Here is a 14,818-nt window from a genome sequence, read left to right on the forward strand (position 1 = left end):
CAGCGTGATTTTTTAGAAACAAACAGGTATTTGGGGACGATGTTTGCTGTACAGCAGTGAAATGGGGACGTCCAAAAGTGCAGAGCTCCCGCAGAGCTATATGAATGGTTTCATCACATACATGGCGCTAGGCGACATATGTTGTGAAAAATTTTACAAATCACGTTTTTGCGCCCGATATTTTCTTGTCATCTCCAAAGTCAAGGGACAAACACGAAATTCCTTGACTTTTGGGGTAGCGCGACTCTGTTAATTTTAAGAATTAAAAAAAAAAAAAAATTATTACTAGGATGTCCCATCGTTGGGAAATTCCGGTCGCTTCCTCCGAGTGGAAAGCTAGCAGTGACAGAGTCGCACTACCCCAAGTCAAGGGATCTATTAGTCCTGTTTCGCCGTTATCCCAATTCGCCCCCATCCCATTTTGGCGACATTTCTCAGGCCAAGTGTCATTTTACCACCATATCATGTACCATTAGCTCCACATCCCATTTTGGCGCAATCCCGTTTCGCCGTTAGCCCATTTCGCCCCCATCCCATTTTTGCGACATTTTACAGGCCAAGTGTCATTTTACCACCATGTCATGTACCATTAGCTCCACGTCCCATTTTGACGCAATCCCGTTTGGCCGTTATCCCATTTTGCCCCCATCCCATTTTTGCGACATTTCATAGGTTATGTCATTTTACATGCCATTCTAAAGTGTCAAAACTCATTTCAGGAGGTTATTACATAAAATGCAACCTCCAGCGTGATGTTTTAGAAACAAACAGGTATTTGGGGACGATGTTTGCTGTACAGCAGTGAAATGGGGACGTCCAAAAGTGCAGAGCTCCCGCAGAGCTATATGAATGGTTTCATCACATACATGGCGCTGGGCGACATATGTTGTGAAAAATTTTACAAATCACGTTTTTGCGCCCGATATTTTCTTGTCATCTCCAAAGTCAAGGGACAAACACGAAATTCCTTGACTTTTGGGGTAGCGCGACTCTGTTAATTTTAAGAATTAAAAAAAAAAAAAAAAATCATTACTAGGATGCCCCATCGTTGGGAAATTCCGGTCGCTTCCTCCGAGTGGAAAGCTAGCAGTGACAGAGTCGCACTACCCCAAGTCAAGGGATCTATTAGTCCTGTTTCGCCGTTATCCCAATTCGCCCCCATACCATTTTGGCGACATTTCTCAGGCCAAGTGTCATTTTACCACCATATCATGTACCATTAGCTCCACATCCCATTTTGGCGCAATCCCGTTTCGCCGTTAACCCATTTCGCCCCCATCCCATTTTTGCGACATTTTACCGGCCAAGTGTCATTTTACCACCATGTCATGTACCATTAGCTCCACGTCCCATTTTGGCGCAATCCCGTTTGGCCGTTAGCCCATTTCGCCCCCATCCCATTTTTGCGACATTTTACAGGCCAAGTGTCATTTTACCACCATGTCATGTACCATTAGCTCCACGTCCCATTTTGGCGCAATCCCGTTTGGCCGTTATCCCATTTTGCCCCCATCCCATTTTTGCGACATTTCATAGGCCATGTGTCATTTTACATGCCATTCTAAAGTGTCAAAACTCATTTCAGGAGGTTATTACATAAAATGCAACCTCCAGCGTGATTTTTTAGAAACAAACAGGTATTTGGGGACGATGTTTGCTGTACAGCAGTGAAATGGGGACGTCCAAAAGTGCAGAGCTATATGAATGGTTTCATCACATACATGGCGCTAGGCGACATATGTTGTGAAAAATTTTACAAATCACGTTTTTGCGCCCGATATTTTCTTGTCATCTCCAAAGTCAAGGGACAAACACGAAATTCCTTGACTTTTGGGGTAGCGCGACTCTGTTAATTTTAGGAATTAAAAAAAAAAAATTCATTACTAGGATGTCCCATCGTTGGGAAATTCCGGTCGCTTCCTCCGAGTGGAAAGCTAGCAGTGACAGAGTCGCACTACCCCAAGTCAAGGGATCTATTAGTCCTGTTTCGCCGTTATCCCAATTCGCCCCCATCCCATTTTGGCGACATTTCTCAGGCCTAGTGTCATTTTACCACCATATCATGTACCAATAGCCCCACATCCCATTTTGGCGCAATCCCGTTTGGCCGTTATCCCATTTTGCCCCCATCCCATTTTTGCGACATTTCATAGGCCATGTGTCATTTTACCACCGTGTCAAACCACTAGCGCCACATTCCATTTTGTCGCCATGCCGTTTTGCCGTCATCCCATTTTGCCGCCATCTCTATTTCGCGACATTTTGGATTGTGGCAAAAATGGAATTTGGCGTAAACGGAATGTCTTCCTAGTTGAATAACGCAGTATAGTAGTATAGTGAGGCTTGGCAAGAAGAATAAATAAAAAATGTGATGGCGGCCAAATGGGATGGTGTCAAAATGGGATGACGTGCTATTGTTATGACACGGTAGTAAAATGACGCTTGGCTTGTGAAATGTCGCGACAATGGGATGGGGGATAAATGGAATACGGTGAAACGGCATGGAGGCCAAATGGGATATGGTGTCAAAATGGGATGTCGCGCTATTGTTATGACATGTTAGTAAAATGCCCTGTCACGTAGTCTCAATCCAAATTGGAAATCCATAGCATCATCATTATAATCATCCTCATCTCATTAATCATCCAAAATTATAAATTTTATAAAATGACATCCATAGCATCATCATTATAATCATCCTCATCTCATTAATCATCCAAAATTATAAATTTTATAAAATGACGCTTGGCTTGTGAAATGTCGCGAAAATGGGATGGGGAAAAAAATGGGACGGCGGCAAAATGGGATTGCACCAAAATGGGATGTGGATCAGCCACTAGATTTCCAATTTTAAAGTCTTAGGTATGACCCGGTGTGACGTTTTCATCTTTCGCCGTGTTGATATTTCGATTTTCGGCCTCGTTGATCTAGTATAAACTCTACACTGAACAAAAAAAACACCCTTCGATAGTACTGATGAGCGACCTTGTGTACCTTACATTCATGGGGCCAAATTTGTCCAACCAATTATTTTATTTAACTTAGAAATTTGATTCATCCTAAAATGTTTCCCTTCTTACTCAAGGGACGTAACCACTCGGTACACGTTTTCGAAGAATTCGATTTTGGGAGTGAAATCTATTTAATTTCACAACCAATTTTTTTCACATGCAAGAAACTGACATGCTTTTCGTCCATAAATAATTTCTTTTCTTAATTTTACCAGGAAACAACATTTCGGTCTCGAGTAAATATCGAGGGGGAAATATGTACACAGGCGAAAGATGAAATCGTGACACCGGCCGAGGTTCAAACCCACGACCTCCCGATCACGGGGCGGACGCCTTCCCACTAAGCTAATCGTGCCGGTTTACCCTTGAGTGACAGACGGACAGACAAAAGAATATACAGACAGACCGTAATTAACACAAACACACACACTCAGCAGAGCAAAGCGGTATAACACACAAACTCAGCAGAGCAAGGCAGTATTACACACACAGACTCTGCAGAGCAACTAAGTCGGTGACACACAGACACAGTTATTTGGGGACGATGTTTGCTGTACAGCAGTGAAATGGGGACGTCCAAAAACCGATAGCTCTGCGCTGTGCTGTGAATGGTTTCATCAGTTACATATGGCGCTAGGCGACATAAGAGTATTTCCAATCCAGTCAGTAGCTAGCATTCACGACCCTGACAACGGATGGTTTGAGTCTGATTTATGAGAATGAGAATGAGGGAGAGAGAGTTGTATTAAATTGAATTGAATTAAATTGAATTGAATTTATCTTTCTCTTAACACTGTAACAGAACAAGAAATGCTAAAATGTTTTTTTTTTCATCCCGCCCTCGCCCATTGAGTTGAAATAGAAGTTAACCACATTATGTTTGAAAATGTTCCAGTGCTTTATGTACAATAATGTTTCAATACAATCATAGTGTATTAACATTTTACCAGTATCAGCTGCAAAATAGAAGTAGTGCTTTACAAGTTTCGAAAGAGAAACAGCATGTAATGATACGTAAATGGTGTACAGCAGTGAATTGGGGACTGTTTCCCAAACAGCAGTCAGATGGGGTCTGGTTGTTGTACAGCAGTCATTTGGAGGCACAAGCTAAAACTGCTTCAGAGATGTGTGTTTTTCATTGGCTTTGATCTCCGCTGAGAGGGAGAGAGTCAGAAAGAGCGACAGAGACAGATAGACAGAGACAGACCGAGACAACAAAGGAGAGGTTAAGGACACCCCCTTACCCTTGAGTGACAGACGGACAGACAAAAGAATATACAGACAGACAGACCGTAATTAACACAAACACACTCAGCAGAGCAAAGCGGTATAACACAAACTCTGCAGCAAGGCAGTATTACACACACACACACACACTCTGCAGAGCAACTAAGTCGGTGACACACAGACACAGGTATTTGGGGACGATGTTTGCTGTACAGCAGTGAAATGGGGACGTCCAAAAACCGCAGAGCTGTTTGTTTGCTTCACGCCCAGCCGACCACGAAGGGCCATATCAGGGCGGTGCTGCTTTGACATATAACGTGCGCCACACACAAGACAGAAGTCGCAGCACAGGCTTCATGTCTTACCCAGTCACATTATTCTGACACCGGACCAACCAGTCCTAGCACTAACCCCATAATGCCAGACGCCAGGCGGAGCAGCCACTAGATTGCCAATTTTAAAGTCTTAGGTATGACCCGGCCGGGTTTCGAACCCACGACCTCCCGATCACGGGGCGGACGCCTTACCACTAGGCCACCGTGCCGGTATGGTTTGAGTCCTATTTATGAGAACGAGAATGAGGGAGAGATGATTGTATTGAATTGAATTGAATTAAATTGAATTGAATTGATCTTTATCTTAACACTGTAACAGAATAGGAAATGCTAAACTACTTTTTTTTTTCATCCCGCCCTCGCTCATTGAGGTGAAATAGAAGTTAACCACATTATGTTTGAAAATGTTTCCAGTGCATTATGTACAATAATGTTTTAATACAATCATATTAACGTTTTACCAGTATCAGCTGCAAAATATAGTAGTAGTGCTTTACGAGTTTTGCAAGAGAAGCAGCATGTAATGATACGTAAATGTGATACAACAGCGATCAAAGTTCAAGTCTGAAGGTAGGCTCTGAGAAGTGTAACCAGTGCATGCAAATCCTTGGCGATATGATTTATCTCAATAAGGTACAGTGTTCGTCGCACATCCGCAGGCTCCTCAATAAATGCCAGTCGTTCTGATTCATCATAACTCATGTCTGCTTTGTCCCTGAATAACGTCCAGTACAATGTTTCAGCTTTGGTACAATCGTAGGTGAACATGAAGTCATCTGATTTTGCAAGCAGCTGTTTGGATGAAGCATTGTACACCATTCTAATCACTTTCTTTCGTGTTCTGGGGTTCGTAGTAATTTCTAAAGCAAGTGCTTTTACTTCCCCTAGACTGTACTCCCTTTCCAAAGCATCCTTTTCAGCTTTAGTCAACTGCTTTTCCACTGGTTCCTCTGTATCACTCTCTGACGTAAAATATCTGTCCTTGTCACTGTCAGTGGCCACGCATGTGGAGTCAACGGATTGCTGCAAGGCAGGTTCCGTCAGCTTGGATGGAATGTGGCTCCGTGATTCACGTGCTTCAATGTTCACAACACAGCTTGCCTCGCTGTCAATGCGTTCGCCGGCGTGTAGTCTCATTTTCTGTTTGTGCCTAACGTCGGGAACTTTGTCGTACGAGTTTGTGTGAATTATGCCTGATGTTGTGCTGGCATGATTTCGCAGATGATCGATCAGCTGTATCAACAGAAGAAACGCATACCTCTTTGCTGTTAAATTGTTGGGATCATTGTCTGTCACGTCTGAGCTGCGAAGGGGTTTTGTTTACGTTGCGTTGACTAGCTCGGCAAATGGCGGCCTGTTGGTTCTCTGTGCTGAGCAGTTGAAGTGTGACTGTGGCTCCTTCTCATTCTCCGGTGACTTTCCAGTACTTGACATAGTGGTCAGCTGGCAGGCCTGTCAAGGTAGCTTCCACAGCAGTTGGTAGTCCAACGACAGGCATTTTCTTCACTTGTTCAAGTAAATTGCTGGAGCGAAAAATGTGTGCTACCGGAGGGACAGATAGAGAGAGAGAGAGAGAGAGAGAGAGAGAGAGAGAGAGAGAGAGACAATGACAATGACAATTCTTTATTTAACGAGGGTAGTAGATTAAGCAGTGGTCTGCTTTTTTACATCCAGCCCTCGCCCTAAAGAGGGACTAACTAAAAAAATGAAATAAAAAATACAAGATAAAAATTAGAAAATAGATAACTAAAATTCTACATTTTAACAGATAACTAAAGTGAAAACACATTATACATATGTACACAAAATGCATTACATTGAGGTAAATTGCGAGTTGATTGATGTGAATTAAGTGGTATAGTGCAGCTTGCACTTTCTCAACATCATGCTCTAATCCATACATTACATTTTAAAGAAAATCAATCAAACAAGCAAGACATTGCCAAGATCATCACACATCTAAATACATGTAGTGGTTGGTTTGTAAGTCCCTTCATTCGAAAAGGGTTTGTGTACATTATACCAATAAAGAGGAGAGGGGCATGTTTAATACAAAAATTGTATTTGTAATTGTAGAGAGAGAGAGAGAGAGAGTGAGAGTTGGGGTAATTAAATAAGAGAGAAAGACAGAGACAGAGTGAGAGAGACGGACAAACAGACGGACAGACATACGGACAGACAGTAACCTGCGAGAGAGAGGAAGACAGACAGATAGGCACACAGTCAAAAACCGGAAAAAAAATCATAGAAAGAGATAGAGATAAAAGACACAATTGCAACAGCTCTGCAGATTTCTTTCCTACGTGTTTGTTTAAAACAAATCTGACAGAGAAAGGAGAACAAAACAGAGAGAGAGTAGGAAAGAGAAAGTGTGTAAGAGAGAGAGAGAGAGAGAGAGAGAGAGAGAGAGAGAGAGAGAGAGAGAGAGAGAGAGAGAGAGAGAGAGGGGGCGAGAGAGAGAACGGGAGAGAGAGATGACGATGATGATTTAACGTTGTTATACAATGAATAGGGTTAGAGGCTATCACGCAGCAAACTCTCCAAGAGAGGGAAATAAAGAGATATATCATCATCATCATCATCATCATCATCATCATCATCATCATCATCATCATCATCATCATCATCATCATCATCGACATCGGCATCGGTATTGGGATCAGCATCGTCACCTACATGTGTCTTTTCATGTTGTTTTTTTGTTTGTCGGCTTGTCTAGTCTGTCTGTCTCTGTCTCAGTCTCTGTGTCTGTCTGTCTGTCTGTCTGTCTGTCTGTCTGTCTGTCTGTCACGGGCTTGGGGTCTCTGTTTAATTTCGTCTGTTTTCCGTTGTTGCATCTTATTTGCATAACCATCTTCGATAATCATTTGGTCGAAATTTGCCAGGAATAAACCATCATTTGTAATACATTATGCTGACTGTAAGAGAGAGAGAGAGAGAGAGAGAGAGAGAGAGAGAGAGAGAGAGAGAGAGAGAGAGAGAGAGAGAGAGAGAGAGAGAGATGAAGAGAGCGAAAAAGAGAGAGAGATGGCGAGAGAGAGATGGGGAGAGAGAGAAGGGGAGAGAGAGAGAGAGAGAGAGAGAGAGAGATGAAGAGAGCGAAAAAGAGAGAGAGATGGCGAGAGAGAGAGAGAGAGAGAGAGAGAGAGAGAGAGAGAGAGAGAGAGAGAGAGACAGACAGACAGACAAACAAACAAACAGACACACAGACACACAGACACGCAGACAGACACCAAAGGTTGAGAATAGAGAGAAAACAAGAAAAGTGTGAAGCAGCCGTGCATATTTCTTTTTTGCATAATCCGTGAAAGTAACCTAAGAGAGAGAGAAGAACAGGCAGACAGGCAGGGATGTGTGTGTGTGTGTGTCTGTCTGTGTGTGTGTGTAGAGTGATTCAGACTAAACTACTGTACCGATCTTTGTGAAATTTGACAGGAGAGTTCCTGGGTATGATATCCCCGAACGTTGTTTTCATTTTTTTGATAAATGTCTTTGATGACGTCATATCCGGTTTTTCGTGAAAGTTGAGGCGGCACTGTCACGCCCTCATTTTTCAACCAAATTGGTTGAAATTTTGGTCAAGTAATGTTCGACAAAGCCCGGACTTCGGTATTACATTTCAGCTTGGTGGCTTAATTAAATTAAACATTAATTAATGACTTTGGTCATTAAAAATCAGAAAAATGTAAAAAAAAAAAAAATTATAAAACGATCCACATTTACGTTCATCTTATTCTCTATTATTTGCTGATTCCAAAAACATATCAATATGTTATATTTGGATTAAAAACAAGCTCTGAAAATTAAAAATATAAAAATTAGTATCAAAATTAAATTTTCCAAATCAATTTAAAAACACTTTCATCTTATTCCTTATCGGTTCTTGATTCCAAAAACGTATAGATATGATATGTTTGGATTAAAAACACGCTCACAAAGTTAAAACGAATAGAGGTACAGAAAAGCGTGCTATCCTTCTCAGCGCAACTACTACCCCGCTCTTCTTGTCAATTTCACTGCCTTTGCCGTGAGCGGTGGCTGGCGATGCTACGAGTATACGGTCTTGCTGCGTTGCATTGCGTTCAGTTTCATTCTGTGAGTTCGACAGCTACTTGACTAAATGTTGTATTTTCGCCTTACGCGACTTGTTTTTGTTTTGTTTTAATAAACTGAGAGAGTAAGAAAAAGACAAAAAGAGAGACAGAGCTAGAAATACAGAGAGACAGACAGAGAGACGGACCGACCGACAGAATTAGTGCGAGATAGAGATAGAGAGACACACAAACAGGGACAGACAGACAGAGACCGACATTTTGAGAAGAATGAAGAGAAAACCAGCAGTATTATATGCATAGTCTTAAGCTGTGTTTCCATATCGCGACGCGATGGCAGCACGATAGTTGCGGCGAGGTGGCGGCAGCGTCAAAACCGATCGCAACAGTAATATCAAAGAACGCATGTTTCCATATGTGCGACGCGACGGATGCTTCATCTGGGGATTTAATCAAGTTTGAGTGAATCTTTCTTGAAGGTTTTTCTTTGTATTCATAAATTATGAGTAATCTAAGCTTAATTAGTTTGGACAACATTTTGGATGAAATTATTGCTGCTGCAGGAACATTGAATTGGCAAGTCTGTAACAGTAATCGTCTCTCTGACCCCCCCCCCCCCCCCCCTTGCTTGCTAAAAAATAAAATTAACTCTCTTCCCGTCCTCTGTCACATCCTCTGATTCTTTTGCTGTATCTTTTCCTCTTTTTTTGGTAAAAGTTGTATCTTGTCTGTCTTACATTTATAACAAGGGGATAAGCGATTCTCTGACCTTGACATAACGTGAAATAATAATTCCTATCTAGATGTACATATTTATAACCACATTTAATATAAGCTTAGCTTATTGTGTGGTTACAAATGTTTATATCGCATATATATGCAAGTTATCCAAAGAATGAAATTGTTTTGAGACCTATAGCACCGTTAGTTTGTCAGAACAGGAGGTGGTCCATATCAGGCAGTTGTCCATGTTAGGCTATTTTCCCTTACGACCAGGGTGTGCTTATTGCGTGTCTTATGAGAAACAGACCGCGTGCAGAAACACACACACACTATGATGTGTTGTCGTATTATTTTTGCTTTGGTCAATCGTAGGACCCTATTCTGAGGTCTCAATATTTTCCCACGGTCTTCCCAACGCATGCGATGTCACTTTCCATTGAGCGTTTTTGCCACCATTTGGCAAGGAGTTATCAGCTGAGATAAAACGACTGTAAGTAGAACGCGAAAATCACACCTGGACTCGATCCGACCGACTGGTTCTTGTATACGCAAGAGCACTTGATAGTCTCTGCCGCGGATCATAAAATCGTATAATCTGCTGATTTTCGCATCCCGAATCTACTCAGCTTCGTCCCAATAGGCCCACTTAAAACATCACACGCGGAATTTAAATTAGCTAAGATGGACAACTGGACACCACATGTGAGAACCACGCACCAAGACATTGTCAGCATTGAGAGAATGTTTTCACGGAATTGTTTCACGATTCTGTGACACTGTTATATTGCGGGGTTATGATATTTTCTTCGTTTCTGATTTGAATTCATGTAAATGAAATCAAGTTAAAATTAAACACTATTGTTTTTTTAGAAACCAATGCGGACCCTGAAAGAAATAACGTTTCACTCAGATAAATTTTATCCAGCCTGTCACGTTTTTCATTTATACATTTTGACAGAAAAAAGAAAATAACAAAAGAAAAATTAACACATCTGTGTGGGATTAAAATCAAACGTCGATTTGTGTTACTAAAGTTACTGACCACCATGTGCATGCGAACATTTGCTGCCCCCCCCCCCTCCACATCGTAATCGTATCGGCTCTGTCTCATTTTGCCCACCACCCCTCCACCTCTCCCCAGGACCCCCCCCCCCCTCCACCTTCCTTTTCAGTAAATAGCCCTTCAGTCGGAGCGGCAGTTGTCGCCACGCATCAGACTTTTTTTGAATAATTATGTGCGGTTTTTAGTATCTCCTTTACAAAGCTGATCTGATAATTAACTATCTTTTTTTTTGCAAGCAAACGACAAATTCGCCTCAAAAAATGTTATTGACAGTGCATATAGAAAAGGTAGCAAAAAAACTTGCGGGGACAAAGTGGGCGAGGGAGAGCCTGGGTGGTCAAACGGGGGCCGTGCCATGCCATATGTCACCTGCTGGTTAAACGAAAGGTTTAAAGGAACAGATATCGCACACAATATTTTGATCTTTTGATCAGTCAACCATCAATTTTGTACATCAACCCCAACAGTGTTGTTGTCCAAAAATAAAAGAATTGCATTCTGTCCTCAAACTGAACGGTAGTTCAAAGTTAAAGGGATATTGACCAAAGTGCTTTTGAGGAACAATAAAACACTCTCCCCAAAATAAAGACGCAAAAAAACACCCCACACAAATAAATAAATAAAGAAAGAAGCAAAACAGATTTACAAGGAAATTAATTATGTTCATGGTATGCTAGCGCTGTTTTTATTTTATTGTATAATAAGCATGCTGATACCGGGATGCAGTATACGTTAAATGTAAATGATATAATGCTGACTATCTAAATGTGAATCAAAAAACAAGAAAGGTAGGTTTTTTAATTTTTTTTTTAATTTAAATGTGAACCAGAAAAGATGCATTTCTTTTAAATTGATGGCGCCGTCAAAAACAAAAACTAAATTCTTGGTTACAAAATCAAATGAATCTTAGTAGTCGATAGTTTAGTACTATTTGTCACTTTATTAGAGGTGGTTTGACTGAGTTGTCGACTTCTCCGCTTTAATTCCTTTTCAGTTTTATCTGTACACTCTTTGTTTTCATGCGATACGTGTAACACTTTTCCCGACCTCGCACATGATGGACAGCATTCATTGGAGCGATATGTTTTCACCGGGTTTTCGCAAAATTGTATTTCATGCCACGCTATTATCGATTACCTCAAATTAAAAATGAAACAAAGAAAAACTCCGGACAAGCGCACAAGGTAGAACCAGCGGTCAGTGCATGGGACTGCAAAAGTGCACGTGTGCGTATGCGTGTGAATACATTTTTTTTTAAACTAGTTAGTGTCAATATCGATCGAATGTCATTTCGATCACGTTTCAGTTTAGCGGACAAGCGTAATCGGATTCAACATACGCATACACACTCACATAGTCGGAAGAGTCGTCGAACAGGGAAAAAAATGACAAAGTAAAATATTGTAAATTGAAAAATGTTTGTGTAATTTTGCGATGAGACAGAGACAATCTGGGAAGGAAGTTTATACCCAAGTAATACTATCGAACGGGTTAGTCCGTAAGCTGCGGACAAATATTCTTACTCAAAGAGAAAAATGAAACAGGATTTTTTCAGTAAATGTAAGCTTACAGGGCTGCCGATGGGGAAAGACTGAACCACCTAAACAAATAGCAGTTCACATCGGTTGATGATTCTTCAGTCCCACAGAACTTCGGTCCATTAGGAAGTAGCCCTGTTGATTTGCTAGATTAACATCACATCGCTACCCGAACCGATTTTTATTGAAAATAAACACTTTTTTAAGCTCAGATATAATTTATCTGTAAGTTACATCACGTCTACAGTCGTTGACACAATCTAAAAACTCTATCAAATTACTCCGCCAAAGTTCCGACAAACTTACTACACATATATGCGTCGTCTGCATGTGTTGCGCGCGCAGTCCGGGGCGTGGCTTATTAAAAAAAAACAAAAAAAAAACCCGTATTAGTCTTTTTTTTTTTTAAGAGTTAAATTCAGATAGCACTTCATTTGGACAGCCTTGAGAAAACGGCCGTACAATACGTGTATATCTTCTTTTATCGAGAAGGAGATTAACAGCGGTGGGGTTTCAGTCATGCTTTCTAACGCCAGCTTCAATTTCAGATAATGTTAGGAGATTTCAAAATGCAAGGGGGTGGGGGTATAGAGTGGGGGGGGGGGGATATTTTCTCTGAATCGTTTATAAGGAAGGAATGTGTTTTTTAGACCCCAATCGTCAATGTTGAAGGTCCGGTATTAAAACTTGCCCAGTGTCTGACAAAATTAGACTCAGTTTAAAATTACCCTTGACAATTTGTGCGTGAGACAGACTGATTGCCGAACGGAAAATGGAATCACTCATGTGGCGCAGTGAAGTGTAGCCAAGTACCTGCTATGTCCTTCAGCAGAAGTGGCGGAGTGCCTGTCATCTGTTTCTCATTTAGTGGCCTCACAGTGGCCGAAGATTGGATTTGATGTGACTTTTAGTACACACTTGTGAGCGTGATCTGGTAATTTCCCTTCGCTTGCGTCTGACTTTCCCGTCTTAAGCTAACATACGAGAACAAACATAATATGCAAAATTGCAAGGATCGACCTCCTTGCATGAAAAGTCAACAACACTTTGTTATTTTCTCATTGTATAGAAACCTAAAATGTGACAGCAGCCCACAGGGTTATCTGTGTTCGTACACACCGAAGTCTGTTCACTCGAAATCGTTCTGACAATTATGTTTTATGTTCAAAGATATGTTTAAATTCAAATTCCAACGACAAAAAAAAGAGAGATAGGAAGAGAGAGAGAGAGACAGAGAGACAGACAGACAGACAGACAGACACAGAGAGAGACAGACAGACAGACAGACAGACAGACAGAGAGACAGACAGACAGACAGACAGACAGACAGACAGACACAGACAGACACAGACAGAGAGAGACAGAATCAAATGTAAAGCGAACTGTTTAAACCTGTTGCGATAATTAATGTACAGTTCTGTAAAAATAAACTGTACTCTTAGTGCCCGACCCGACTCCCCAAACCTACGTCGCGGTTATCTGACGCTCTCTCTACGTCGTGCCTCTGCGTGCCTCCATTACAGAGAAATGGAAGGTGAAAATCTTTGTGTCAGTTTGACTCTTGATTTTAAACAAGTCGCGTAAGGCGAAAATACAACATTTAGTCAAGCTGTCGAACTCACAGAATGAAACTGAACGCTATGCAATTTTTCAGCAAGACCGTATACTCGTAGCATCGTCAGTCCACCGCTAATGGCAAAGGCACTGAAATTGACAAGAAGAGCGGGGTAGTAGTTGCGCTGAGAAGGATAGCACGCTTTTCTGTACCTCTCTTCGTTTTAACTTTCTGAGCGTGTTTTTAATCCAAACATATCATATCTATATGTTTTTGGAATCAGGAACCGACAAGGAATAAGATGAAAGTGTGTTTAAATTGATTTCGAAAATTTAATTTTGATCATAATTTTTGTAATTTTAATTTTCAGAGCTTGTTTTTAATCCAAATATAACATATTTATATGTTTTTTTAATCAGAAAATGATGAAGAATCAGATGAACGTAAATTTGAATCGTTTTATAAAAAAATAGGCCTATTTTTTTTTTACAATTTTCCGATTTTTAATGACCAAAGTCATTAATTAATTTTTAAGCCACAAAGCTGAAATGCAATACCGAAGTCCGGGCTGTAAAAGTTGTTTCAATTTGTTTCCATTTAAAACGTCCGCTACTGGCACCTCAGTCGGACCATACATAACACTCTGAGAAGTAACCAAAGTGTTTTCTTTTAAAGTAATTTGTAACTCTCCGCTCCGCACGCCAACCAAAACAATTCCTGGGAGACGCCTACATCGTTCGGAAAAAAAAACCCACAAAAAAACTGTTCCGAGCCAGGACTGAACTAGAAAGGGTTTCCATGACCACGGACGTAGCTTTGTGCCGAGGCTGATCACGTGGTCAGGTTGACCAATGGCAACGCGACCCTTTTACGGCCTCTCTAGTGTCCAATGTGTGTACTCTATGACCCCTTGAAAACTTCAGCGATTGGTGTGAAGTGTACTCTTTAGAGAGGATGAGTTCAGCGGTTAATTGCTTTTAACATACTTACCTGAACAGGTTATAGGCCATTATCTCGAGATGCCTTGCTTTCGGCAACAGTTCTTTGAATCCCTCCCTCCCTCTCTCCATCTTCTCTCTACCAGTCTGTTTCTCTCTTTGTTTCTCTCTCTTTTTCACACTTTTCAACCATTAACTATTCATATTCATTTGCATAATGTAGAGCAGTCCCTAATTGGGCGACAGTTGGCTGTTAAAAGGAAAACACATAAAACAAACCAAAAAAGAACACTTTTGTAAGCTTACTACATTACTTTTGAAAAAAACCATCATTGGGTTCATTTCGCGTCATTTTGCTTTCGTCAACAGGAAAGTT

At 41.0% G+C, this 14,818-nt stretch overlaps 1 protein-coding gene across 2 annotated transcripts in view; it reads right to left on the reverse strand.

The window, feature by feature from the left end:
- Positions 1-14,818, reverse strand: part of LOC138951248 (mucin-5AC-like) — a 149,997-nt gene that overhangs the window by 47,846 nt on the left and 87,333 nt on the right. The gene's annotated exons all lie outside the window — the stretch shown is intronic.

The sequence above is a fragment of the Littorina saxatilis genome, linkage group LG16 (genome assembly GCF_037325665.1).
Source record: "Littorina saxatilis isolate snail1 linkage group LG16, US_GU_Lsax_2.0, whole genome shotgun sequence".
NCBI lineage: Eukaryota > Metazoa > Mollusca > Gastropoda > Littorinimorpha > Littorinidae > Littorina > Littorina saxatilis.